The sequence below is a fragment of the Zootoca vivipara genome, chromosome 5 (genome assembly GCF_965207765.1).
Source record: "Zootoca vivipara chromosome 5, rZooViv2.hap1.1, whole genome shotgun sequence".
Taxonomy (NCBI): Eukaryota; Metazoa; Chordata; class Lepidosauria; order Squamata; family Lacertidae; genus Zootoca; species Zootoca vivipara.
The window spans coordinates 27,073,834-27,100,295 of NC_142588.1; the positions used below are offsets into that span (position 1 = coordinate 27,073,834).

The 26,462-nt window shown below is 45.4% G+C and overlaps 1 protein-coding gene across 2 annotated transcripts in view; it reads right to left on the reverse strand.

Annotated features, from left to right (window-relative positions):
- Positions 1–25,883, reverse strand: part of CHST3 (carbohydrate sulfotransferase 3) — a 48,557-nt gene extending 22,674 nt beyond the window's left edge. For both annotated transcript variants that reach the window (XM_035138395.3, XM_035138396.3), the window contains exon 1: positions 25,373–25,883. The gene's annotated coding sequence lies outside the window, so the exon portion shown is untranslated. The remainder of the gene's footprint in view (positions 1–25,372) is intronic.
- Positions 25,884–26,462: the final 579 nt, after the last annotated feature.

The window sequence follows — 26,462 nt, forward strand, 5'->3', positions numbered from 1 at the left end:
AATACTTTGGGATGCACACCAGGGCAGGAAGGAGAAAATATAAAAGAACAAGCCTTCTGTATGTTGAGGCTCAACCCTCTGGGCCAGCAAATTCTGCCTAAAATGGGGGTGGGGCGGCAGTCACAAAACCTCCAGAGCTAATGTTTGTACAGTATTTAGTTTGAGGAAAGCTAGGAAAGTGACGTGGCAAAGAATCTAGCAATTTCCAAGGTGGGTTAGATAAAAACTGATATCAGTAATTGCCAGCTGATTATGCCAAGCTCTGCCCCCATTTTTGAGACTATAAGTCTCCAATGGCCACGGGGGTGATGAGTTTGAAAACCCCTAGTCCAGATGATACAGCCCAAGGAATTCTTGTGCATGGGAATCCAAATGGCACTTCTATGGCACTAAAACAAACGGCTTGCTCTCTTTGAACCTCATCCTACCTACCGGTAACAGTAAGGTAACCTCAAACAATATCCCAGGGGCTCCCTACTCCCCTCCAGAAACCCTCTTTATGTCATAACAAAACAATACAAAAAAAATATGTACCCAGTCAGCTACCTTCCCCTGTAATACACAGGCTGCACTCTTTTTCTAAACTCACTTCAGAATGTCCTGGCATCAGAATCCTGAACGGTTGCTTGTGAACTTTTAAAGCTAAACATAAATAGTGCAACAAAGCTGGACGAGTTTTTAAATCATCTGGCTTGATAATATGTGTGATTCATGCTCCCTCTCGTCATGTTCCCATGTCTTATTCAAAGCCTGGAGGTGCACTTCCAGGGGAATAAGTCTGCATGCTTTACACAAGATGCAAAAACACTCAAACCTCTGCTTACTTGACACCTGCAGTTGTCCTATGTCAGATGGCGATGGCATTTCCAAATACAACTAAAGCAGCAAAACTACTCAAGAGCTCAAAGGCTTCTGTTGTGGAGAATGGAAAGCACTTTCGTTGTGAAGAAGCATCGTTGGGGAAGTTGTTCTTCAATAACTATACTTCTGCTCAACCACATTTCTAAATTCCATGTTTAATATCTGCTTTAGGAATCCCCCCTCACTGCACCAATAAAAGCCAATAGGTATATTACATTCAGAACATCATTTCATCAGCAGCATACACTCAAATGATTGCTCTGAAGTGGTACAGCCAATTATGGATTATTGCTTCTTTACTGTCTGATTCTTACTCATTACATCATGGGAACATGAGCCTGAGGAATCCTGCCAGACATTGCATCAGACAAGATTCTTGACCTCAGACTGAAAGTCCAAACAAAACAAAACATATTTTAGTATTGTACTTAAGCTTCCTACAGCCTTTCTCGGAAGAGGAAACAGCCCATTGATGCAAACATATAATACAGAGTAAGAAGATGTTGCAGGACAAGGAAGATGGACACAAATATCTATTTAATCAGACTATCTCCAGTTTGGCCAGGGCTGGGAACCAGTGGCCCTGCAGATGTTGGATTCCAATTCCCATCAGCTCCTGAGAGCATGTCCAATTGGCAGGGACAATAGGAGCTGCAGTCCAGCAATATCTGGAGAGCTGCAGGTTCTTCATTCCTGAATTAGGTCATTTAGGGTTGCCATATTTTGTTAATCAAAAATATTTTGATTTTTTAAAAAAAGCATTATTAGTGGATACCCTATGGCACCTGAACCCTGAGTCTTTTGTACTTTCCCCTTTTGCAACTTTTCTCCTTTAACTTAGCTTACAGGGTTGCTGGGTGAAACAAATGAGAGTCGTGGACCTGTGCAACACTTCTATATTTCCTGTGTTAATCAGACAGCACATTAAAAAAAAACAATACATGGTGAATTAATAAGCAGTTTAAAAACTCATGGAATGAAAGCACCTCCTCAGGACACACACAGGAAGACATGCTTCTTAAAGGATGGCACCTGCCTCCTGTAACTTGTGGAGCATCCTCTAAAAACAAGGATTTTGTTTTTGTTGTTTCACATATCAGCCACTCCTTGTGTGACACAGCTGCTGGGAAACAAAGACAAGCATTTGGGTTGTACTTGACTTCCTCTACTGCTTGTGTGCTTGAACTGGTGGGGGTTTTATGATGGCAGCATGATTAGAAATAGAGAATGAATTACTTCATTGCACTTAGTCATGGGTTTCTACCCCAGAATAAAAGATGCCGTGATCACCTCTTACAATCTCTTCCTACCATCACTTCTTGCATCTCTTTGGATATGGCATAGTCCTCACATAGGGGACTGTACTACTTGAATGACACAAGGGGAGCTGTTTGCACGAAACACTGGCAAACTTACCACGTTAGTGGACTTGCTAGTTTTTAAATGGCCCTCTAACATTTTGTTAAACAGAGGTGGCAATTGTACTGCACAAATAGTAATTTGGGAGAAGAGGAATAATAGTACCGGCTACAAAGTCATGGAGTCATTTGGTATATTCTGTTGCAGAGTTGTTCGGAGTGCAGCAGATTTACATGGCACGGCTTCATCAAAGGCTATCCCATGCAGCTATTACAGCAGCACTAGTGGCAATGCTCAGAACAGGTGGTAACATTGCTTGGGCACCTGCGATGACAGAAGGCCTTTCAGTTTGAGGACACTGCTGCTGCTTTTCTTTTTTGAAAGGAGGAGAAAGGGCTGAAGAAAGTCTGAATGAGGGATAGCTGCTATTGTTGACAAAGCTAAACAACAAATACCTTCTAAGGAACCACCAGTTTCTCTTGCTTGCTCTCTTCATGGTCCTCCTGGGGTCCACACCCTCCCCAACCTGATCAGGAATCCAGGTGTGCTAACACAGCAAACAGGAAGGGGGCGTTCACAACAGGACCAAGCAGGGAACAGGCTGGAGAAGCGGCTGCTGGCTTATCTTTTGCTGCACAGGAAGAGTTAAAGGTTACTTGCATTTGATTCTGTCATCTTTCTTGTTGGTAACAGTATGGTCCTACTATTTTGCTTCAAGATTTCAGAGGTTCACGCACTGCCCCTATTTGACCAGAGGAAGAAATATGTTTGTACTCATTTCCATGGGAAACAAAACCTCTCTCAAACCACTTTCAGCTCTCATAAAACTACTGTCTGCCTTAAAGTTGTCTTCTTTCTGATGGCAACAGCTGCCATGGACTATTGTGGCTATTACCATTCTTCAGGGCAGTAGAGATTCCGTATTCTTAACAGCACAGTCTTTTCAAGACATAAATAAAATGGGAATTCGCTGTTTTTAGAAGGCTCGTGCTACCCTCTTCCTTCACTGAAGTCAATAGATCTTGTCTTCTTAAATGAATTTAACGGGCCACCCGCTACTAAATGTCACAAAGAGGAAACAACGTTTACACTACAGTGAACAAAACTTAAATTCAAGGGTTTTCTACCCTTGTAACTCTCCCTGGCAGGGGAAAAAAGGAGGTGGAGAAGCTGCTGCATATGGCAATCTACTCACTATTTGTTATACAAACATATAATCAAATGCCAAATTTGCCAAACAAAAACCAAAAAACCCACACACCTGTTTTCCCTGAAGTCATCTTCCCCCATTTAGGCCCAAAATACATGGTTTTGTTTTGTTTTGTTATAAAAAGCATGCTTAAACTGGCTATCGAAGAAAGGGGTGCTGTTTACACCTCACTTAAAATTGAGTTTTGCTTACATGAGATTGCCTTTGGTTAACAAGCACCCGGATGTCCAAGCTGCTGGGTTTTTTTTTTTTTGTGGGGGACGTGGGGGGGATTTAGGTACAAATATATGCAGCTATATGTATAAAAGAGTCAAGAGCCATGTTGTACTATATTTCTGTTAAAAGAATTTCATAAGTACTGGTATATTCATATACTGTATACCTATTTTATAGTTATAAGCACAGCTGTAAGTATGTTCTGGATAATTTAGGGAATTTGGAATGAAACTGTGTATGCATATAACATACAAGAATTGTTCACGTCTTTAGCAAAGTTGGGGGAAATCCTTATTTCTTGTCAAAGCGAAGGGTCGAAACAGGAATTAAAGAAATCCATGTGGATTTCTTGAATTTTCAAATAAATTCCCTCTCTACCGCAATCCTAACGGGACGCGGGTGGCACTGTGGTCTAAACCACTGAGCCTAGGGCTTGTCGATCGGAAGGTCGGCGGTTTGAATCCCCGTGATAGGGTGAGCTCCCATTGCTCGGTCCCAGCTTCTGCCAACCTAGCAGTTCGAAAGCACGTCAAAGTGCAAGTAGATAAATAGGTACTGCTCCGGTGGGAAGGTAAATGGCGTTTCCGTGCACTTCTCTGGTTCGCCAGAAGCGGCTTTGTCATGCTGGCCACATGACCTGGAAGCTGTATGCCAGCTCCCTCGGCCAGTAAAGCAAGATGAGCGCCGCAAACTCAGAGTCGTCCGCGACTGGACCTAATGGTCAGGGGTCCCTTTACCTTTACCGTAATCCAATATATTACGCACACACATTCTTTATTAAGGTCCAAAGACCCACAAGAAACAGTTTCGAAAGCAAGATACAGGGTAGAAATACAGGGACAAGATTATAAGGCAGTCACTATGTTCAGAGCATGTTGATTTCTAGATCATTGGATCACTTTTTAGCAGGCTCCTTGTATCTTTCATTTTAAAAGTTCCTGTTTGAAGGTTCAGCCTTTTTACAGCTTCCCGTTGACTGCAGCTAAATTAGTGATTAATGTCCTTTAAAATAAGATTTCCACTCAAACACTGGGCTGTATAAAAGGAGGGTGACAGTACTATGCTCAGGTGGGTCAAGGAACTACTCTGAGTGTTGCCCTCTATGACTGCATGGGCCTCATCCCTTGGGGCAGAAGCTTTTCTCACCTGAAATCTAGTAGCATGCTTCACTTGGACAGAAGCATTCACTATATTAGGCTGCAAGACGAATCCCCTATCCTAGAGCTTTAACATGGCAAGAATCACTTTGGGCAGTTCATACACTCGGGCACAAGAATAAGTGACAGTGCTGGCCTTAGGCTAAGTGGTAATCTACCACTTAGTTGAAACAGACCAGGACTCTGCTTCGCTTTTCAGGTGAAAGAGGTGCCAGAGAAAGTATTTCAAGACATCATGTGATGAAGAAAGGAAATCAGGAAAGCCGGTTTCAGCATCTTGTGTTCATCTGGGTAAAGGAGTTGATTCTTCCTAAACAGACTGTTTCCGCGGCACTATGGCAGGGAGCCTAGGAATCTGCTCCAGGAGAACCAGAAGATGCCGGAAAATCAGGAATCACAGGAATGAATATGGAAATGGCCAACCGGGAGTCAGTTAATTTGACTCACACTTCGTGATGCTAATGTCAGAGGTCCCTCCAGGGGCGTACCCAGGATCAAAACTAGGGGGGGCAAGGGGGGGGCCAAGGCACGGGAGGGGAGGGGCCACAAAGTGGGAATGTGGGCGGGGCTACAGAGCCCAGGTGAAATCAAAATAAACCTGAAGCGACGGCGGCGAAGGGGAGAAAACCAGCGGCCGCCTAGAGGAGAAGAGGGAAGTCTGGGGGTGGGCGGGGGGGGGGAGAGAAGGGAACCAGGCTTGGATCGGGGCCTCCGCGGAGGTCTGGAGCAAAGCCCCGGCCTCCGCGAAGCTATCCGAGGCTCCGTTGCTGCAGCGGTCTGGCAGGCGCTGAACGACTCCCGACGTTCGGGAGACCTTTGAGCACAGCCGCGCTGTGCGCATGCGCCCTGCACGGCGGCCGCCGGAGTCCACAGCCGCGCTGTGCGCATGCGCCCCGCTTTGCGCATGCGCAAAGGTCTACCGAACGTCGGGAGCGTCAGCCCTTGCCCCCTCCCACACAGCGCGGCTGTGTGGACTCCGCACGGCTCGGGCACAAGAGACTGCTGCGGGCGCCGAACTCGCGCTCCGCTGGGCTGTCCTCCGCCTCTGCCCACCAGCCCCGCCGGCAGCGCCACTCTTGCCCGCAGCTGCCCGACCGGCCCTGCCTCTAGAGTAGGGCAGCGGCCCCTCCCTGCCCCGCGGTGGGTACGCCCTTGGGTCCCTCACAGCTCTTTAATGAGTAAAAGAGACTTGCCAAAGCCACTCCCTTCCCCTCAAAACTGATCACATTGCAGTTTGAATGTGTCAATCTCACCCATAGTTCAAAGTCACCAATAAGCAAAGGGTGTGAACATGGAAGTGGTTCTATCTATGGGCCACCTCCGAAAGCAGCAACATGCAAAACATATCACCATAACCTTGGAGGATATTGTGGATAATATTCTTCGAACCGCTAACCCCTATAGATCTATTAGCAGGTTCAGAGTTTGTTTTCGGTATGGAGTATTAAATACCAAGTGACCCCATAGGGACTAGCTGTCTTCTTTCGGTGCAGTTGGCTGCTCAAAGCTGAACAGCAAGTTTTCATCCCATTCAGTTCATCACATCAGACTGGAATCATCCACCTTCCTATTAACTTTGCCGCATATTTATTTAATGATCTACTATTTTTATATATGTAAAAAAATTCCTTCCAGCATACTATTTTTATGCCATTCTGGATTTTGGAAGTGCCCCTTTACCCAAAAACATACATTTGGAGCTTTCACTCTAGTAGAGAACAGAAGGTGTCGGGAGCAGGGGGGAAGCAGAAGAAACAGAGAACATTAAGCTCTGGCTCCCTTGCAGGATTTGGCTCACCCTTTCCGGACAATGAATGCACATGGGAGGAAGGGGTGGCGTCACAGAGCCAGGCTGTCCCCACACCTGCCAATCTATATGCATTATTTGTAACAGGGGCCCCCGTGGAGGCTTTTTTCCTTTGCAAACCCCATCCAGCACTCTACACAGGTTCGGTTGTGGGGAGAGTGATATCATAGTGGAAAACTGCTATGTGTGCATAGGCTCTCTTCTGACATCCGTTGTATGTCTCTAGGTCTGGCGCCTTCTCGGTAGTGGCGCCTGCCCTGTGAAACGCCCTCCCACCAAATGTCAAGGAAATAAACAACTATCTGACTTTTAGAAGACATCTGAAGGCAGCCCTGTTTAGGGAAGTTTTTAATGTTTGAAGTTTTATTCTGTTTTTAGTCCTCTGTTGGGAGCCGCCCAGAGTGGCTAGGGAAACCCAGTCAGATGGGTGGGATATAAATAATAAAATTATTATTATTATTATTATTATTATTATTATTATTATTATTATTATTATTTGTTGGCACAATGCCGCTCTCCCACTTCACAGACACACCACCAGGCACCACCCCTTCCTTGAACCACCTGTAAAGGCTTTTCCCAATTCCTGAGGCAGCCCCCTCTCTTTCAGACATTACAATGAATGTGTGTAGATTTGGGACACAGCCTGTTGTTGTAGTGCTGCACCCCCAGTACTGAATGAGCAAAGCCAGTATCTGAAAATGACTCTGTTTGCAGGGTTTTTGGGTTTTTAAATGCAGTAAACGGATGCCCCTCCTGCTCACAGTAGATATACAAATACGGGTAATATTTGCGCTGCTTAAAGAAACATTCACTTAATAGTGTTACAAGCGAAGCGTCTACAAGAAGCTATTTCTTCACTTGGATTCTTAGAAACGAGTCAATTCCCAACAGAGTAGTTTCAGTTAACTTCTCTGCCTCCCGGTACATAAAGCAGCCTATTGAAAAGCATCAGGAGCTCAGAGCAAGACTGGTACTTGGTTTCGAAAACCCTGCTTAGATTATCTTCACAGCGATGGGTATTGAAAAAAGCCCTGCACCCATTTATGCATTTTAAAAGTCTCTGCTAGCTGACGTTCACTTAACTATTCTGATGGAATGTGCAATTGTGTGACGGCTGCTCTTTTGCTTTCCTGAGCTTACAGCTTAAAGCTTTCCAAGTCGTGTCCAGGGTCTCTAACTGCCAAGATGTGAACATGTCAATATATTTAAGGAACTTGGGTGGAGGGGGGAAATAAAATATGTAAATCCCTCTACATAGCTTCAAACATGCTTTTCAGTTCCATTTCTTTTTGAACGCTCGGTTTCTGAATGCAGAAACTTTACCAAAGCCTCTGAGAAGACCATAAGGTTAAACTAGACATGACAGCAACAGAATTGTGTGTTTAAACCTGGATATGTCACAACCACATAGAATCCAGAGGGGCTTACCGGTAGTAGTCTGAGAACCAGAATGCATTTCCATGATATATATATTTTTGCAAAATCTCAAAAAAAAAGAGTTTTAGAGTTTTTTTTTTAAGGAAATCGGGTGCCATGTTTATGAGGGTCAAATACCCAGCTAAGTCCGGGAAATTCAAGACATATGGCAACCCTAAGCAAATGTCTTCCAAAAAATCAAGTACAGTATTGTAATGAGAAATCCTTTTCTTTCCATTCTTCCCAAGCTATGCTCTCTTTGCCATCAGTGTACGGTATAATTGCATCTTGCACGCAATTATCTGGCATGATTTCAACCTTATGCAATTGAAAGCCGGTCAGTCAAAATCTCACAAATTAACTGTGTGCAAGGTGGAGAACTTAGAATCTCCCTTTGGGTTGTGTTTTCCTGGCATGGAAAGAGCTTTTACCAGGCTTTGGGATGGTCTCGTGAGATCTGGCAGGGCCATCTGAGTTCCCACAATATCTTGTGAGAACTCAGCCAGCCCCACGATATTTCATGAGACCATCCCAGAACCTGGTAAGCAAGCTCTCTGCTTTACCTGGAAGGTAAGGATTATTGTGCAGGGCAATTCCGGGGGGGGGGGTATGTATCTTTGCCTATATGTGCCATTCCATAAATACAACCCCCATGCAAGATGTAGTAGTAGTAGTGGTAGTAGTAAAAAGCAACTGTGATATAGAACTATGTAAGCCTCGCATGCTCAATTCACATTTCTGGCGTATCTGCATGCAGCTTTTACAGATGTTGATTTTTATATGTGACTATGCTTCAGAAAGTATCATGTATCAGTCCAGCCATGTGTTTTTTTTTCCAATTAGATGTCAAGCTGAGGTCATATACACACATGTGCATTTGAAATCTTGTGACATTCGAAATATCTTCCTCAAGGCAAAGGGGTCCTCAGTGTGTTGGCCAAATTCCAACATGAGTAATGAATTATCTACCAAAATGCTTCGTATGGCTGGAGCAAGGCATGACGTTCTTTCACATAAAGCCGACAAAACTCCTGTTTGCTACGAGGCCTTCCTTTAAAAGGCACAGCCTAGTAGCTGACAGGGCACCAAGGCTTCATTAGGCTATCCTTTGCCCAAAGTCTCCTTGAACCATATATCTGATTCTGCAGTGTAGATGAGAACTAATGTGTCCAGTTTGAGTTAAAGGAGTGTGCAATGCTGAAAAACAGGGTTTGGGGGGGGTTGCCGGTGGGGAGTAATAGTTTATCAGAGGTGCTAACAAGTTCCTGCAGAGAGAACTGTGAAGATTGCACTGATACAGCCTTGAATCTAGCACTGCTTGTCTGTGTGCTTGCTTCTGTGCCCCAATAAATATATCATTACAAAAATAACTTTATTCCTTTCTCTCTGCCCTGTAAAGACTGTTGGGAACAGGGAGGTAGTGCGTGGAAACAATATAATTACTGTCCACCGCTAAATAATTATCACCACCTATTCCAGAAAAGTTGACACATCAAAAACAGTGCAGGTACTCTGAAAATAATGCCAACAGCTAAGTCAGCTGTGGAAATTTAATGAGGGCACAAGTAGAAAAGATGCACTATGGAATCTCATACTGAAGACATACACTGACAAATTATGATGTTTTGGTCCAAAAAGGGCAGGTGTGAGGTATTTGAGAGAATAAATTCTGCTCCTCCAGCATATAGAACAAGCGGATAAGCATAGCAACTTCATGTTCAAGGATGTTTCCAATCACAGTTGAAAGAGATGAAGAAGCTGAATGAGACAGTAAAGCAACTTAGCTGCACCCTGGTCTATCCAGGAATGCAGCTACTCAATGAGTAGAGCTCCTACACAGCTCCTGGAAGGCCTGTAGTTGGAGAGCAGCTGTAGCTGCTGACCATGAAATCGGCTGACATGAAAACTACTGTGCTGAGAAAATGGGCATGTGGAGCCATAATTGCTGTGTTAAATGTTTCTACAAGTCCACACGTTTTGCCAGATTTGAGATTCTGACATTCTGAAAAATGGAAGTGGTTATTATTATTTTTTAAAAAAGAATCACATGAGGAACATAATATGATCTAGTCCCTTGGAGAGAATCAATCACTTGAAGGACGCAGATGTTCACCGCTGGTGAACAAAGCCAGGAAAAGATATTTCAAACATTTAGGTGCTTGAATAAAAATTCTAGGCACCTAGAGGACCAGGCGCCTGAGATTTTTTTCCAGCTGAACTTCCGTATTTGTATATTTGAACTTAAAATAAAAAGTAGGAACTAGGTACAGCAGTAGAAAGTTTACCTTAAAATAAATCTATTTTTAAAAGCTTCCCCTTTTCAGTCTCCCTCTGCAATAATCTTTATTAAAGAATGTAATGCCTACCATGCTCTCTCTCTCTCTCTCTCTCTCTCTCTCTCTGTTACCTTCTTTAGTGCTGGATCAAAACTCCTCATTTACATGCTTGCTGTCTGGGTAAGGGAGGCAGAATTAAAAGTAATAAATGGCCTATTGTTAGCTGAAACAGAGAGAGTCTCTGTGCACCTTTTAACACTTCCCTCTTCGGATAAGCTGCTCCCAGCTGACGCTCAGCTTTCTGACACAGCTAATGTTCACTGAGATTTGAGATGTTTGGTTGGAGGGCAAGTGGAATGCAGCATATTTTTTCCCAAGAAGACTGAAACTTCTTTACATGACTCAAAATTCATCAGGCTGGGGCAGGAAGATGAATAACATAACATAACATAACACAGCTACCCATTTCTATCCATCATGGAGTACAAGGGGAGAACTTAAGATGATGCTGTTTCGCAGGGGTAGCCTTGGTTTTCGCATAGCATTATCAGTCCTGCTCTTACAATATATAAAGAGCAGCAAGATGTCATGGACTGGCTAGATGCAGAGGAGTGGTGGAAGGTACCAGCTGGGGAACCTCCAAGGGAAGAAGACTCAGAGCCAGAGATGAGTGGCCAGAGAAAGACGATGGAGCAGACTGGGAGGAGGTTTCAGAAGCTGAAGAGGCAACAGGGTTTAGTGAGCAGGAAGTGTCTGTGGCAGAGAGCAGCCCAGCGGCAGAAGCAGAGGCAGAGGCAGGAGGGGAGGGGAGCCAAGAGGCAGAGTTGAGTCAGGCAGGTGAGGAAGCCAAGTGGTCTTCCTCTCGTGCTGCAACCAGCTCCCCTTGCCCCTAGTCTCCCAGAACCAGAAGAGGTATGAAAAGGGTGGAGCACAGACAAGCACAGAGACGGTGCCTCAGCTTGCTTGGGGAGGACCCAGGGGAGGAAATTTAAGGAGCTGTGGTAAGGAGGGGAACTTCAGTCTTCTCAACTGCCTCAGAGCAGTGAGTTCTACTGGCAAGAGTTGCTGTGCTCTAGTAGGCATGGCCTCTGGAGCTGTCTTGTTTCTGTGAATAATGAGTTAACTTCACTGAAGCCGTGTGAGTTATTGCTGACCTGCTCCTGGCACCCATTCCTGTCACAAGTAATGCCAGTGGTGAATAATGCCAGTGGCCTAGCATGGTCTTCTCTCCTCTTGAGTGTGCCTAGACTGGAAGCTTACTCTTGGTGCCATTTCCCAGTGCTCTGGGCTCAGAACTTTTCATGTGCAAGACAATTATAGCCCATTGAGACTAATTTCCTCTTTCTTGCAGCTGTGTGCTCTCACCATCCCACCTAATGAGGATAATTATAAATTAGCATATCTTGCCTTCCCTGTGGGGAATACATGTGCCTGGAATACTTTCTTCTGGATGGATAAGAAAATGAAGAGTGTAGAGTTTATTTTTAAAATAAAGGAAGGTTTAAAAGAGGGAGAATGAGTCAGCCAACCAGCTGCTAAGGATGACTGCAAATATTAGCCCATTTATCTGTGCCTGTATCTAGGGACCACCCTACAAGAAAGGAAGTACCTTTCATTAAGCAGGTGACTAAGGAAACTCTATGGAAGCATGAAGTCACATTTTCCCAAAATGACTCAGTGTTTAGCAAAATAACTCTGTGAAGCGAGAAAAACCATGGTCGTAGAATTATTTAATTGATTCATACTCCTTTTCTCCACCATCCACCTATTTTTTTATGTCCCGAAAGCAGAGAAAGATGAAAACACAGTGGGAAATAATGCACAGCTATGACTGCTCTGCTCCAATGAACTGTTCTTGCTCCCTGGAATTTGCCCGCGATGACAGGCTCCATGCAGCTTGTGTATTAATTAGCTGCAAGTAATAGGATCAGACCTGGTATCAAACAGGGAGAGGAGACTTTCCCCTTCGGGAGAAGCCAAATTTGCCCCACATTTAAACAGGGGATGACCTGGCTTAGCCTCTGGGTGGAGAGGGATGATCTCCTGCCCATCAAAAGCACTTCTCTATACTGAACATGAATGCTGTCCTTTCTCAGCCACTCACAGTATGGCAGACAACACTACTGGGGGTGTGTGTAGATTATGTTGTGTTGTTTAAGAGTGCCGCTGCAGCAGCAAGGACTGCACAGTGCCGTTGAATCTGGCCCAACCTCGCCCGAAGACAGCTGGGGAGGCAGTGAACTAGAGGCAAAGTGTAACTGTGCATAGCAGTCCAGAAGCAGCCTTTCAAAAGAGGCATACTTTTGGCAAGGAGGACACAAAATAGAGGAACGTAGGAAGCTGCACTAGCACATTTTTTGTTCAGTATTGTCTGCACTGATGTGCAGTAGCTCTCTCAGGATTTCAGACAGGGGTCTCACCCAGCCCTAGCTGGGAATTGAACCTGGAACCTCCTGCATGCAAGGCAGAAGGTTCTACCACTGAGCTGCAGCCCTTTGACAGACAGACAGACCAGGAAGCAGAAGCATCTGGGGAAGGCTCCCACCACCTTTTCCCTCCCTATAGGAATGAGCATGATGTGAGCCTCCAGGCTACAATCTTTCCTGCAGACAGAAAAACAAGGAAGCATCAGCATCCGGGTCAGGATTTCCCCACATTTTCTCCTCTGTAGGAATAACTATGACGCGATCCGCTCACTCCCCAGACACTGCAGCTGTCCTTGGAGACAGTGGCATTCACGAAAATAAATATAAAGGTTGGAAAGCCCGACATTAAAGAATTCACTATTCATTAGAAGAACTTTGAGAAAGCCACAAAAAAGTAAAAACAACCAAGACAGCAGACGTCTAATTAACAGAGCAACTGGCTGGGCTATTTATATCATTGTTGGCTGCATATGACCAATTACCTGCAGTGGGGCTACAGGCAAGGAATAAGATGAAGGGCATAGTTTTCCTGTCTAGGCACAAAGGAAACTGCTGCTCGAGCCTGAGGGAACTGTCAAGGTTGCCTTGGGCATGGAGCATGTGCTGTGGTGTGTGAAACTAACGCAGGCTGAGTTCCAATAGACATTTCTCTTTGCAGAAAGAAAGAGAAACCTAGACAGCCTCTTTCAAGTTCTCAATTGTCGTTGTCCTGCCCTGCCCAAATATGTGGCCCTGGTCTCATATGTCCTTAGCTGCTTCCCATCCTTACCTAGTATTCTGATGACAAAAGCATACCCGTGCAAAAGCATTGCTAACCAAACCAGTACAGCTCTGTCCCTAAAAGAGTATCTTTCGTGATGACAGCCAGGGCAGCAAACTACATACTTCATGAGAGAGTGTATATCAGCAGCTAAAGTGGTTTCAAATGCTCAGAAAGCTCCTTTCGCTTAAACCAAGAGGGATAACTTTACAAACCATGATCACAATAGGGATGCAACAAAATGGAAGTTATGCTGGGCTACGATCCCATGCACAGCTACCTGGGAGTAAAGCACATTACACATGGTGGAATACAGTAAGCAACTATTGCAGTTTCACCACCTGAAAATGCTCCCTGCTTCAAAATGTTGGTTGTTGTTTTTTTTTTTTTAAGGATATCCATATAGCAAAGTTATATGGTGACTTTAGACAAACAGTATTTTTGTATGGCAGTCAACGAACATGAAAGCAGAACGCATGGCATCATCACGAAGCCATATGATGTTTCACGTTATCAGCCCTTGAAGCCACCACAGGTTGTGTTGACAGCACTGCCTCTAGCAGCAGCACCCTATCCCCAAATTCAACAAAGAGCCAATGGTAGACTGGGCACTGTTCTCTGGGTGCCATCCATGCTGATACCAAACTGAAGGATGCTCAGAATGCTTGCTTGCCTGGAGATAGAACTCACTATGCATGGGGAACTGAGGAAGTAGGTGTCGAAAAGGCAGAGGAAGGGGGGGGAGTGGTGACCATAGCTGCCAAGTTTTCGCTTTTCTCTTGAGGAAGCCTATTCAGCATAAGGGAAAATCCCTGTAAAAAAGGGATAACTTGGCAGCTATGGTGGTGACCCCCCCCTAACTGGCATTCAGCCCTGAATAGGACTTAATCACATCCTATGACTAAAGGAAGCAAAATTGTGCAAAATAAGCAAATGTGTACACAAAATAAGCAAATTAACATATTATTTGTGAGATTCAGTTTCTCTTGACATAGAACTGGGCTGCCTAGGTACAAAATTTGGATTTTCCAACACATGCGCCCCAAAGTGCTGCAATCGGGTTCAGAGCAGCATCAGAAAATGCTCGTGTGAATTGGCCAAAAAGGGAGATCTAACACATTACGTCTGGAGCTCCCACTAATGAATCATTACCAGTAGAATCCTATGCATGTCTGGTTAGACTAGGCTGCGGAGTTCAGCCTAAGGCTGCAATCATATGCACATCTCCCTGGAAGAAAGCCCCACTGTGATTAGTGGGACTTATTCCTAAGCAAACATGCATACAATTGGGCTGCATCAGAAAATTGGTGAGAAAACATCAAACTAGACGTACGGTCATCAAAGGGAAAATGTACTGTTGGCTGCGTAGCAATTCTCTGCTTATGTGATATTTAGTTGATCTGTTTGCTTTATAGTCTCATACAACTGCACATATATTTCTGGCTTTTATTCTTTTATACTGAACTGTGTAGGGATTTTCTAAGGTATTGCAAACGTGTTAGACGCCCAGTCAATGGTGGGAGTGGTGAAATATGCATCATGGCCTAACCTGCCTTTCTGATACAGGAATTTTCAAATGTATTCTGCTGGCTATTTCAAAAACCCTTAACTCTGCATTTAGAAAGACCTTCCCCTGTTGCTATTCCTAGGGGTGTGGGGCATTTGGCAGAGTGGTCTTTCTCATCCGAAAGGCACTACATGTCCCAAAACAGTCCGTTACTTTCTTAACTTTCCGACAGAACCACCCACTATTCATGCTAATGATGTTCATGTTCAGTGGTGGTCAGATGTGCATGCTTGCAGACACCCGGGACGCCATAAAGACTAGAAAGATGTTCACCAACCAATGAGAATGTTTGAAATCTGTAGCCTATCTCAGCTTCCCACTTCCAGTTTTTCAAACATGCAAACAGAGAGATGGCTGGTCCAAGGGTTGGAGATTCCGCAAGGGTCCTTAACCACTGAGAGAAGGTTCTTCTTACTGCTGTTCCTGGGTGAATGCAGCATCTGTTTGGTTTTGGCTCTGGTGAAAGGTCTGCAATTTCCCAAAGCCAGTCTATTACCTTTTCATCCTACTCATCTTTCAGTCGCGACCTAACTCAGCCCACAGCAGTGAAGCAGTTCATGCCTGGAACCTTGGCTTCCATTCTTGTGTATATTATTCGTATTTTTAATGTGTTTAGAGAAAGCTGTAATTACACAATTTAAAGCCCTTTCGTCTATCTCTCTCTGCCAAGAAGCCATGCAGCTTTTGTTTGTTTTTTCTTTGTGCATCTGCAATCATTCTGCAAGCACAATGGAGTACAGCAATGAAGAGGATGCAAGCAGTGCAATCCTATGTGTGTTCACTCAGAAGAAACTTCCACAGTTTTCAATGGGGTTCAGTTCCAAGGAAGAGCGCATAGGACTGCGGCCTCAATCCGAATTGAACAGAACTGACTTTTAAGTAGATGTGCACAGGATTTTACTGTTAATGTTACAAGCCCATTTCAACTGAAATCTCTGGTGGACTTGGCATGGTGGCATTAAGGATCAACTAGACCATGCACAGAGACACAGAAAGAAAATATAATTAAAAAGCAAAAAGAAGAGAGAGATTAGTGTGTCCTTGCCTAAGTTAAGCTCTTCTTTCCTGCAACAGCTGTCTGAAGGAAAAGTCATCATAACCCTGAAGGAACAGTAAAGGAGAGGCTTAATGCCAAAGCTTCTTAAAATGAAAACGATCTACTGCTTGCCTCAAAACGATCCTCGCAAATACAATTTTGGGGAAAAAATGCATAAATAATTATGGACATTCTATGCCTCCCTCTTCAACCCACTTCTACCAGAATGAGTCTAGAAAGAGGAGATGTTCGCTTTCACAAAAAAACAAACAAAATTGCCTTGGGTAAGAAATCTATTCATATGTGGACTCCTGATGAGTCATCTGCGTACTGTACTTGGATTTGGGATAATATCCACTAGTGATGAGTAGGGAAGCAGAAAGAGGCAGCAAGTAGATTTGAGTCCTGATTATGCAATGGCTGCCTGGAGCCAAGAGTACGTTACCCTAGATCAGCCGGGATGCAGGCAGCGTCACTCAGTAGGGCTGATATCCTACCCCGATGCAATGCTGTATATTGCAATACATATAATGCAACATCCTTTCCTTGAAAAAGCAATGACCTCACATTCTATTCTTGTGCCACCACTTTCCCACAAAGAACCCTTGTAAGCGTAGTATTCCAGGACTGGCCCTGATCAGAAGGAGGGAGAGATGAAACAGTAATTTCTTCACCCGTGCTACACATTCAGAAATTGAAAGAATTGGGAAGAAAAAGCCACACAGATATCCTACAACTGTAAAATCGATAACTCTGCTCTGACATTTTCTTTTCACTATCTCTCTGAAGTTCAAGGAAGGTCAGCTTCAGGGTCATGCTTGTTTATTTTCCTCAGAGACCATCTCTTTAACTTCCTTGTCAAAACACCACCACATCATTACAGACCTCTGCTCAGAATGGCGCATCTGACAAAGAACATTGTGCCTAATGTTGAGGGGGGGCACCATTCCCTCCCCCCTACAAAAACTCTCACAAGAGCAATTCTACATGCATGGAGTAGTCCATGCTCAATGAGGGTTTTCCCCATGAAACTAACCCCCATCTTGACACTTGCGAATGGTGCAGTGTGTTTTTTCTTAATCATTTTGACCCAACTTTAAACTCTGCTTTTTCCCAGCTTTACTCCTCTATTCACACTAATACCTAGCTAGCAATGATTTTCTCTTCTCCTTCCCACCACCACATGTTTTGGTTTTGCAATCCCCTGCCACCCCTACCCCCCCCCCCAAAAAAACACTGGCACATTCATCCAATTAAATTTCATTCAGAACCTTCTTTAAAAAACACGGATACATTTAATCAGGTCCTCCCTCAAAGAGGGCACATGTTGCGGTGAGACCTGGAGACCGACCACCTGTGTTGTGGGTGGGCAAGATTGGTCAGCCACAACACCCAATTGGTAGGTCCCTTGGTGTTGGGTTCAATCTGGCCAATGGGGCACAGACCAAACGGATCGAGGGACCTATATATACACCCATGCACATGACCCAGAGCTTCCTCTTTCAGGGCGTGCATTCGGAACACCCGCCCACCTCTCCCTACTTTTAGGGCTTTGTTGCGCTTGATCTTGCTATGCCGTCGTGTGTCGTCTGTCGTTGGGACAGGGGCATGGCAGGAATTTTCCCCACTTGGCTGATTGGCTAGTGCCATTTGGGCTTTGCCTGCCGCATAGCAAATTGTCACAACTTGTAAGGTTGTGGATAGGCTCTGGTTCAGGTGATAGGGATGGGGGAATGCTCTCGCCATCCCCATGTGAAGGGTATTCTGTTAAAGGAATCCAGGGACAAAATGGTTTGGTCAACCCCTGTGAGGGGGTTGTGCCCGTGCCTGAGTCCAGGGGGACACCTGGGTGGCAGACATAGTCTGTTCCCGGCTTTCCACCTATCCAGGTGTTCACCCTTTGCTGGTGCCCTAAGTCAGCGCTACTTGCGAGGGTGCAGGGAGCTAGTCGAACCAGAGCCTATGCAACCACTCACTTTCTGTAATCAAAGTTGTGGCCTAAATTCTGCCAAAAACCAAACCAAAATTTGTGTCAAGTGTGAATTTATTTAGGGGGGAGGTCTCTAGGTCTGAACACGCAAAAAAAAAAAGAACTTTAAATACAGCTTGGCAGGAGGGGAGAATGGCTCTGTGACTTGCCACAAGGACTAACCAATCAGCGTTACACAAAGCAGACTGAAGAGGCAGGAGAGTGTGGCTTTGGGCCTATCACAAAGGCCAGCCAATCAGCGCTCTGCGTAATTGGGCTTCTCCTGGAAAAAGAAGTGGTTGCTCCCAGCTAGATTCTCTGAGGAAGGTTATCTGTTTAGGAAAGAGAGAGAGAGAGAGAGAGAGCTAGAGCTAAGTGCATGTTCCCTGTGGGCTCATCACTCATGCTATGTATACCTAAATGGCACCCTTAGAGATTACACAGCAGACCTCAGGCTGGAGGTGGTGTTAAGTGAAAAACATGATGTCTTACATGCCATGGTCTGCAGACCACCAGGAATGGCTGGGAAACTTATTGCTAAGCTGTGAGTTCGCCCAAGAGCAGGAGGCTTTGGCCTTGGAATTCCTGCCGTTAAAGACAACAGAGGTGCATCTGGCTGCTGATCCTTTGCTTCCTCCTACAGCAAAATACAATGTTGGCTTGCTCTGTTCACACTCTTCCCTGCTGTGCCTTTAGGGCATGTTCAAAACCACAAACCTACATCTGTGTCTCAACAAACTGTTTTTCCAGGTCGGGATATTCTGGTTTCAAACACTGCGTTGCTTTTTTTCCGAGATTGTGTTTTTATAAAACAAATTCCTTCTCTCCCTATATACTGTAAAATATGTGCCCACAGATTGCTACTCAGCTGTTATGGGAAGGGGGAGTGGGGGGGGGGAAGTGAAACATGCCCCTTTTGACTTGTTGATTTTTTCCCACCCTCCCTTACAACCGAGAGCCCAGAGAAGCCACTGAATGGGACGACTGTTCCTTCAAGCTAATTTGGAATCTGCCTTTGCTTCTGTTTTACCACCTTAAAGCAGCTAGTGTGCTCAGTTTCCCCACCACCACCCCAAGGCAGCTCTTGGGAGGCAAGGAAGTGCTAAGAAAGAATTCCTTCATGTAAATCAATCCATTGTCATATTCCTGGTGAACGCTGAATATCCCAGCGTCTGGGGGTGAACATTTCCAGGAAACCTTGCTCCATTTCCAGTCCAAGCATCAAATCGGGTTTGTAAAAGTTACCAGGAAAAATAATTGTTTTTTCAACATCCACTTTGGGAACCATAAATCTCCCCAATTAGTAGGTGGGAAAGGCACCGAGCACTAATACCATGAGGGAGCAAGGGCTTACCCAATCGTTTCCCTGTGCCGCCGCCCCCCTCCTCCCCGGACTCTAAGGTAGGATGAAATGCTGCAGTTTACATATACACAACACCCTATTCTCCCGTTAGATGAATGAGGGATTTATGTGGATAATGCTTCTGAATACTAACAGGAATTATCCACAGAAGTCCTCACATGCTCTCTCTGAAGAATATACCCATGTGTCTGTCTCTCCATCCCAGAATTTGGCTGCAGCGATCAACTGTGTCAACAGAAGTCACAGCTTCCAATCACAGTGGCTGAGATCCAAGCTGGAAGAGAAATACCATGGATGGAATTTACGTGAACCTGCCTCTGCCAGCCCTGAAGCAGAAGCCTCCCAGGAACATTCAGATCCAGAATGATGTCCAGGCTCATTTTTTTTCCACCACTGAGTGGTTTTGTGGAGGACAGAAGGAGAACTTTCCACACCTGAAAGGGAGAAGGTTGGCCTGAAGGATGAGGTCATTGCTGGATGTTTCTGAGCAAGTCCTCTTTTCCAGAGTCTGGCACATTCTGGACAAGTAGCTAATTGTCTAGGTGATAACATCATGTCCCTTTTCAAAAACAAAAACACAAAGTTACCTTTGAATTTCACTTGCGAATTAATACAGTGGTACCTCGACATACGAATGCCTCGACTTCCGAAGGTTTCGACTTCCGAAGTCGACAATCCCGGAAGTATTTTCGCCACGCGCACATTCTGCACCTGCGCAGAAGCGGTGTGCGCGGTCTCCGCATGCGCAGAAACGCAAAATCGCGCTTCACGCATAATCGCACATGCACAGAACGGGCGCTTCAACAACCAAATACTTCGACTTACGAAGAGCACCGCGGAACGGATCGCCTTTGTAAGTCGAGGCGCCACTGTATATACATGGAACAGGCATCTAGATTATTTTCTTTCTTTTTTTACTGGAGAATACTTGTTATTACTAGTATCGCTTCTAAATGGTAGAACATTTCACTGTTATATTCACAATAATCCTGTAAAGCAGGAGAAGCTCAGACACAAGGCTTTCCTCAAATCTTTCCAATGTAGGACACGCATACACCGAAATCCAGTAACCTATGCAATGAGTCATGGCGGCTCCTTTAAATATTTCTATGTACACCGCTGCTATCCCTCAGAAATAAATAAATGACAAATTAAAACCACATAGTCAAGAAAAGCCTGGTGTAGCCTGTTGTTGAGGCCACAGCCTGCCAGCTAAGGAATGAATCAATAAACAGGCAGTTAAACAGATGAGAACATGAGATTTATTTTATTTTTTTGAAAGAGAAGCAGAGGAGATGTGTAGGACCGGGTATCAGTGTAAAATCAGAAAGGCATTTGTCATGACTCTAAAGGCAGGATATAGTTACAAATTCTCTCAGTCTTCCTCCCTCAGGACAGAAGCCGATCACTAATGGCATGTCCTCCTGGAGGCTTCTGGGTAGTGTGAGAAGCAGCACCTCCAAAATAAGAAGTGTGATTTTGCACACTCACATTACTCCTCCTTGTGTACAGATTGCTTTGCAACTAGCTCATAACACCCTGAATCCAAAGAATGGAAAGGTAGGCATTTGTGTGGACTGAGCAAAGACTACCAGTATTATGAGTTTTGTAGCAATCAGGTATGCCTTTAAAAACTGACATCCTCCTTGAGATCAGGGTGAAAATATATGAACTGAGACCACAGTGCGAATGTAGGTGTATGATTGGAGCACTTTCCTTTGAAGCGTTAATATCACAATTGGAAGAAAATTAGTACATGAGCTGGCAACGTGAATTGCAGTCTTTCTCTAATGTGACAAGAAAAGAGTCCATAACTCGCTCAATCTACAAATCTACATACGTTCCTTTGTGAAGAAGCAGGGTCGGGAAGAGCTGTTAACTGCATGTGCTGCTACTATCTTCCTTCCTTTAATTTCATGTGCTGTGTCCTCTTCCTTCATTTCTTGTGGAAAGCTAAAACCTCTTTAAAGAGGAGCTAACCATCTGGCAATTGTTTGGGGCAAATATTTTCCCTGAACATCCCTCATCCAAACTTCTCACCTTGCCCTCTACTCCTTCAGTGCCACAGCCTTTTGCATTTTGAAAATTGGTTAGGCACAGGCAAATCCCACCACTGCACCTTGCAAATTTCTAATGCTAATTTCTATTCGAAGAGCAAATATTAAATCACCACGGAGCTTGATCAATCATAGCTATGTAGCAACTCCATAAGAACATTTCAGAGCACCTCACCCCATTCTTTTTGCTCTCAAATGATGGCATTAAGTGCAGAGGTGTCCAGCTTCCCTTGAGAAAATGCATTGGGCTTTTTTTTTGGTTTTTTGTTTTAAGTGGCCCTCAATCCTGGGAAGTGGATTCTCATGCATACAAGAAAAGTATGTGCAAAAAATGTGGGCCAAGGCAGTGAGGAGGAAACTGGACTGAAATGACAAGAAATGCAACAAGAGGAGCTAGTACAGGCACACCCTAACCATCCTTTGTTCCCACCAGCTTTCAAAGCGTGAGCCTTCCTTTTCACTCCAATGAATGTCTTCCCTTATTTAGTCAATTAAAGATCATTGTTACAGGAGACCCACATCTGGCAAAAGCTTATCATATGCTGTAGTCCTCTAGTCCAAACAAAGGCTTTATCGTGCCTTTGTGCCTGTCATTTCCTACCACCAGTATTGCTTCTATTGAAATCTGCTGGCAATTTACATTATGTATGCGGTTTGGGTTTTAATGAAGCGCTTCTTTTTCAGACAAAGCATCTGAAAAGCTTGTCTGTAGAAAACGCATATTGTATTCCGGAGTTGGAAAATAAAGAACTTCAACCTTACAGTTTGGAAGGCCCATAGGGACTGCTAACACTGCTACCAAATGTATGATTGCTTACAGAGATGAACTATAGAATTTGCTTGGATTTCTCACCTTCAGCTAAGTCTCACTTATCCTTTATCTCTCAGCAGCATCATATGGTAAAACCCACTGAGTGTGATATATTTTATATTTTCCCACACAACGTACACTAACATTTAATGAACTGATAATGATGAAGATGATGAAGATGGGGACAATAATGGTTTAATAGCTGTAGGCTGCATACACACCAGACCTTTAAAGTACATTCGAAACACATCCCCCAATAATTCTGAGAACTGTAAGTCTCTTTGCGTTGTCTTGGAGCGACTAACAAATTTACTAAACAACAACAATAATAGCTTGCAACTCACAAACCACAATTCCCAGCACCCTTAACAAGGCAGGGGGTTAAAATGTGTTTTGAATGAGCTGGTATGGATGCAGCCATAGGGTTGGATTAGGACCTGGGAGAACAGGGTTCAAATTCCGACTCAGTAATGAAGCTCACTGGGTGACCTTGGGCCAGTCACTGTCTCTCAGCCTGACCTACCTCACAGGGTTGTTATGTGGGTAAAATGGAGAGGGGGAGAACCATGTAAAGGGACCCCTGACCATTAGGTCCAGTCGTGACCGACTCTGGGGTTGCGGTGCTCATCTCGCGTTTTTGGCCTAGGGAGTCGGCGTACAGATTACGGGTCATGTGGCTAGCATGACAAAGCTGCTTCTGGCGAACCAGAGCAGCACACAGAAACGCCATATACCTTCCCGCTGTAGCGGTACCTATTTATCTACGTGCACTTTGACGGCTAGATTGGCAGGAGCTGGCACCGAGCAACGGGAGCTCACCCCGTCGCGGGGATTCGAACCACCGACCTTCTGATCAGCAAGCCCTAGGCTCTGTGGTTTAACCCACAGCGCCACCCGCGTCCCCTAGAATAAAAGTGGGGTGCAAATATAACAAATACATAAGCACTATTTTTCTTTGGATGTTGTCTTCTATGTCTTTTGCAGAAGAACTTCTGTCTAGTGGCTATGACTATCAGTAAAAGTTGTGTGTGCAGAATTCAGCTTCCTAAAAAAATTAACCAGGAAAAAAGTAAGTTTCTGTACTTTGGCACCTATGAAGTTATACTTGAAAATGTGTGGCCAATACCCAGAGAAACTGCAGAAACCAAAGGATTGCACAACAAAACTTCCAGTGGTCAGGAATGAGGCTGCTACTCTCCTATCCTTCTGCCAAACATATTGGATTATGTCTTAAATGCAGGAGGTCTGTGGGGTCGGGTATCACTTCAGAGTAAAAAAAGGGCAACAAAAGCTCTTGTTCTTGGAAATTCTGGCAACCGATACCATCTTACTCTTATGATATGATTCTGGTAATCTCTGCATTTACTTCACATTCACTTTTCAGATCGGTGCATCAGATACCCACAAGACAGATGGCATTCATGTACCACAATAACTCCCCTGCGCTCCATACAGTAGCTTAGGTACCTTGAGAGTTTAGTGGGCAGAACAATGAGCAAGTCCCTGCGCACTTTTACCTCTGAGAACTTGGTTAGCTCGCTGCCCAGAAATAAAATGCATGTGAGACTGTCCCCCACCCCACCCCATGACTGCACCACTTCAGAAAACAGGTGCGGGACTGTCATGTTTAAATGCTCCTCCATGTCAATAACTTTATACAGAAAGCTATGATTTGAGGAAGGTAATTGTATGCCAACTTTCTTTCTTTAACATGATTGTCCTTAACGCTCAGGAAAATTCTGCTGCAGGGAAATACATCTCCAGTATTATTTAGTGGTAATGTAATGGAAGAACTGTACCACATGCCTCCGGTATTATGTAGTGATGTCACGGAAGGACTATACCACAATACCTTTTCTGAATGTTTGCACTGATTGCCGATGGTTTCAGTTCCCCATCTGTAAAGCAGGCACCATAGTCATTTTGTTACAGGGAATATAATGCAAGAGAGGACCACTTCACATGTGTTGAATTCTCTGGATGATAGCTACTTCCATGCAGAAATGGTGTGAACTCCAATACATATCTATTTTGCCAGATGTACACATGGTGATATGAAACTGTGTACATTTATCATACATTATAAGCTCCATATGAGTTTTTGCTACACAGAACTAGCCTTTGTTTAGAAAATGTTTGATACCATCCCTATTGACCGCCCTGAGACCTGTGGGTATAGGGTGGTATACAAATTTAATTAATGATGATGATGATGATGATGGAATGGGAGCACCCTGACAAAGCTGATATTCCTTTCAATGGGGCTGATGCAGAATAAACGCCTGGTGAACTGCGCCCTTCGTTTTGTCTGATGAGGCCTTGAGAAACATACTTTTGTTCCGACCAGCAACTAATCTCTGAAACACAGTGTACAAGTTGCTTGTCTGAAAACTCCCATTCAGCACCACAACCTTCTGGTTAGGAAGAGTCCTGTACAATTCAAAAGCCCACATCTTGCATCTTACGCCAGTATGTGACAAAAAAAAAAACCCTAACAACTTCAGGTAAAGTCTCCCTTCTTCTGTGTTTCAAGCACTTCAGCAATACAACAGACTATGTCAAAAATAATATCTACAGGCGCAATCCAAAAGTTAAGCCCTTCCAAGTCCTATTCAGCGCCAGAGATTTAAAACACAGGCGTATTTCTATCACCAATGCAACTTTAAAGCTGCTTTGCTCTCTAAGCATGGAGCCCTATAATAAAATAAATCCAACTTAGGAACCATAGGAAAACAAAAGCCTGCTGCTACTTTCTCTTCCGACAAAACTTCGCCAGCCGCTTGGGAATTTGGGGTCTCCCTCTCTCTGTCTCTAAAGGAAGGAAAGCCCCTTGTCCTGCTTTCCGAGCATCAGGATGCGCCACCAGGCTTGGCTCCTTCCTCCCTTCCCTCCCGACACATCCGAGAAGCTAGAAACCCACCAGCGCACAGCACAAAAGGACTCGTCCGCCACCGAGAAACAAAAGAGCGTGAAAAGCGGCAGAAAGAAGACAAGGGCGCAGCCGGCCGGGGAAGCCCCGCGTGGCAGCGCGCGGGAGGCGCGGCTGGGGCGCGAGATCTCTCGCCTCCTCCTCCTTACCCGTACGCGGGATCCTCGCAGCCTCTTTCCGAGGAAGGGCCGGCTCCGGGGAGCCTTTGTCCCGAAAGGGACTTCGAGGCAGCCGGCGGCAGCAACCTAGGAACCATCCACTCCGGCTCGCCGTCTTTTGCGGAGGAAAGCCGCTTGCAAGGTTCCCCCTCTGAGGCGCCGGGTGCGCGAGGTCAGGCGGGAGGGCGCGCCCTGCAGACGAGGAAAGGAGTCCCCCCTCCTCCTCCTCCTTCTCCCCCTCTCAGAAGACGCCCGTTCCTTTCCTTGGCCGGGGTTCCTGGATCTCTTCCCCAGCGGCCCGGCCGCGACCTGCGCTTCAGGGGGAGCCAGCGGCGAGGCCGGGGAGAAGCGCTGCCTCCGGCGAGGGAGAGTTGCAAAGTGTTCGCAAAGTCGCTGCATCCCCTCCCGCCGGCTCCGGCTGCTCCCGCCCTCGCTCCCTCAGCTTTTGCAGGCGGAGGAGGAGACAGGCAGCGGGAGAGAGGGAGACAGAAAGAGCCCAGCTCCACCCCGCCGCCGCCGCCCCCTCTCCACTTCACTCCTTCTTGCGCGCGCTCTCCCATCCAACCCTCCCTCTCCAGGGAGTAGCCGGCTAACAAGGACCCTTCTGTTGGCTTTGTCCAAGACCCTCGCCGGCAAAATATGCGGCTACGTTGCTGGGGCGCTTGCCTGCTGCTGGCAGGAGCGAGGAGTCGCGCTGGTTGGGCTGCACGAGGGGTGCTTTGGGGTTGTTGGGTTTTTGTGCGGAGCTGGAAAGAAAAGGCGCCACTTTCATCATGCCCGTGAGTTGTGGGTGTGTATCTGTGGGCCGCGGCCGCGGCCGCCCAAAAGTGCACCTCCAGGCGTAGGGTGGCGGGGAATGATTGACAGCAGACCTTGCCGGGAAGGGTGTGATTCAGGGAAAGTAGCTCGGCAGACTTGTAGTAGTGTCAGGGTTCGGCCCTTCACTTGCAAGCCTCTAGTGCAGGGATGGACGCCGCCTGGAGAACAACAAGCCCTTTAATGATACCGCCAGGAGTCCACAGATTGAGTGGTTCAGTTTGGAGCTGGAGCTGGAAGCATGCACTAGTGCTCAGATGCGGGA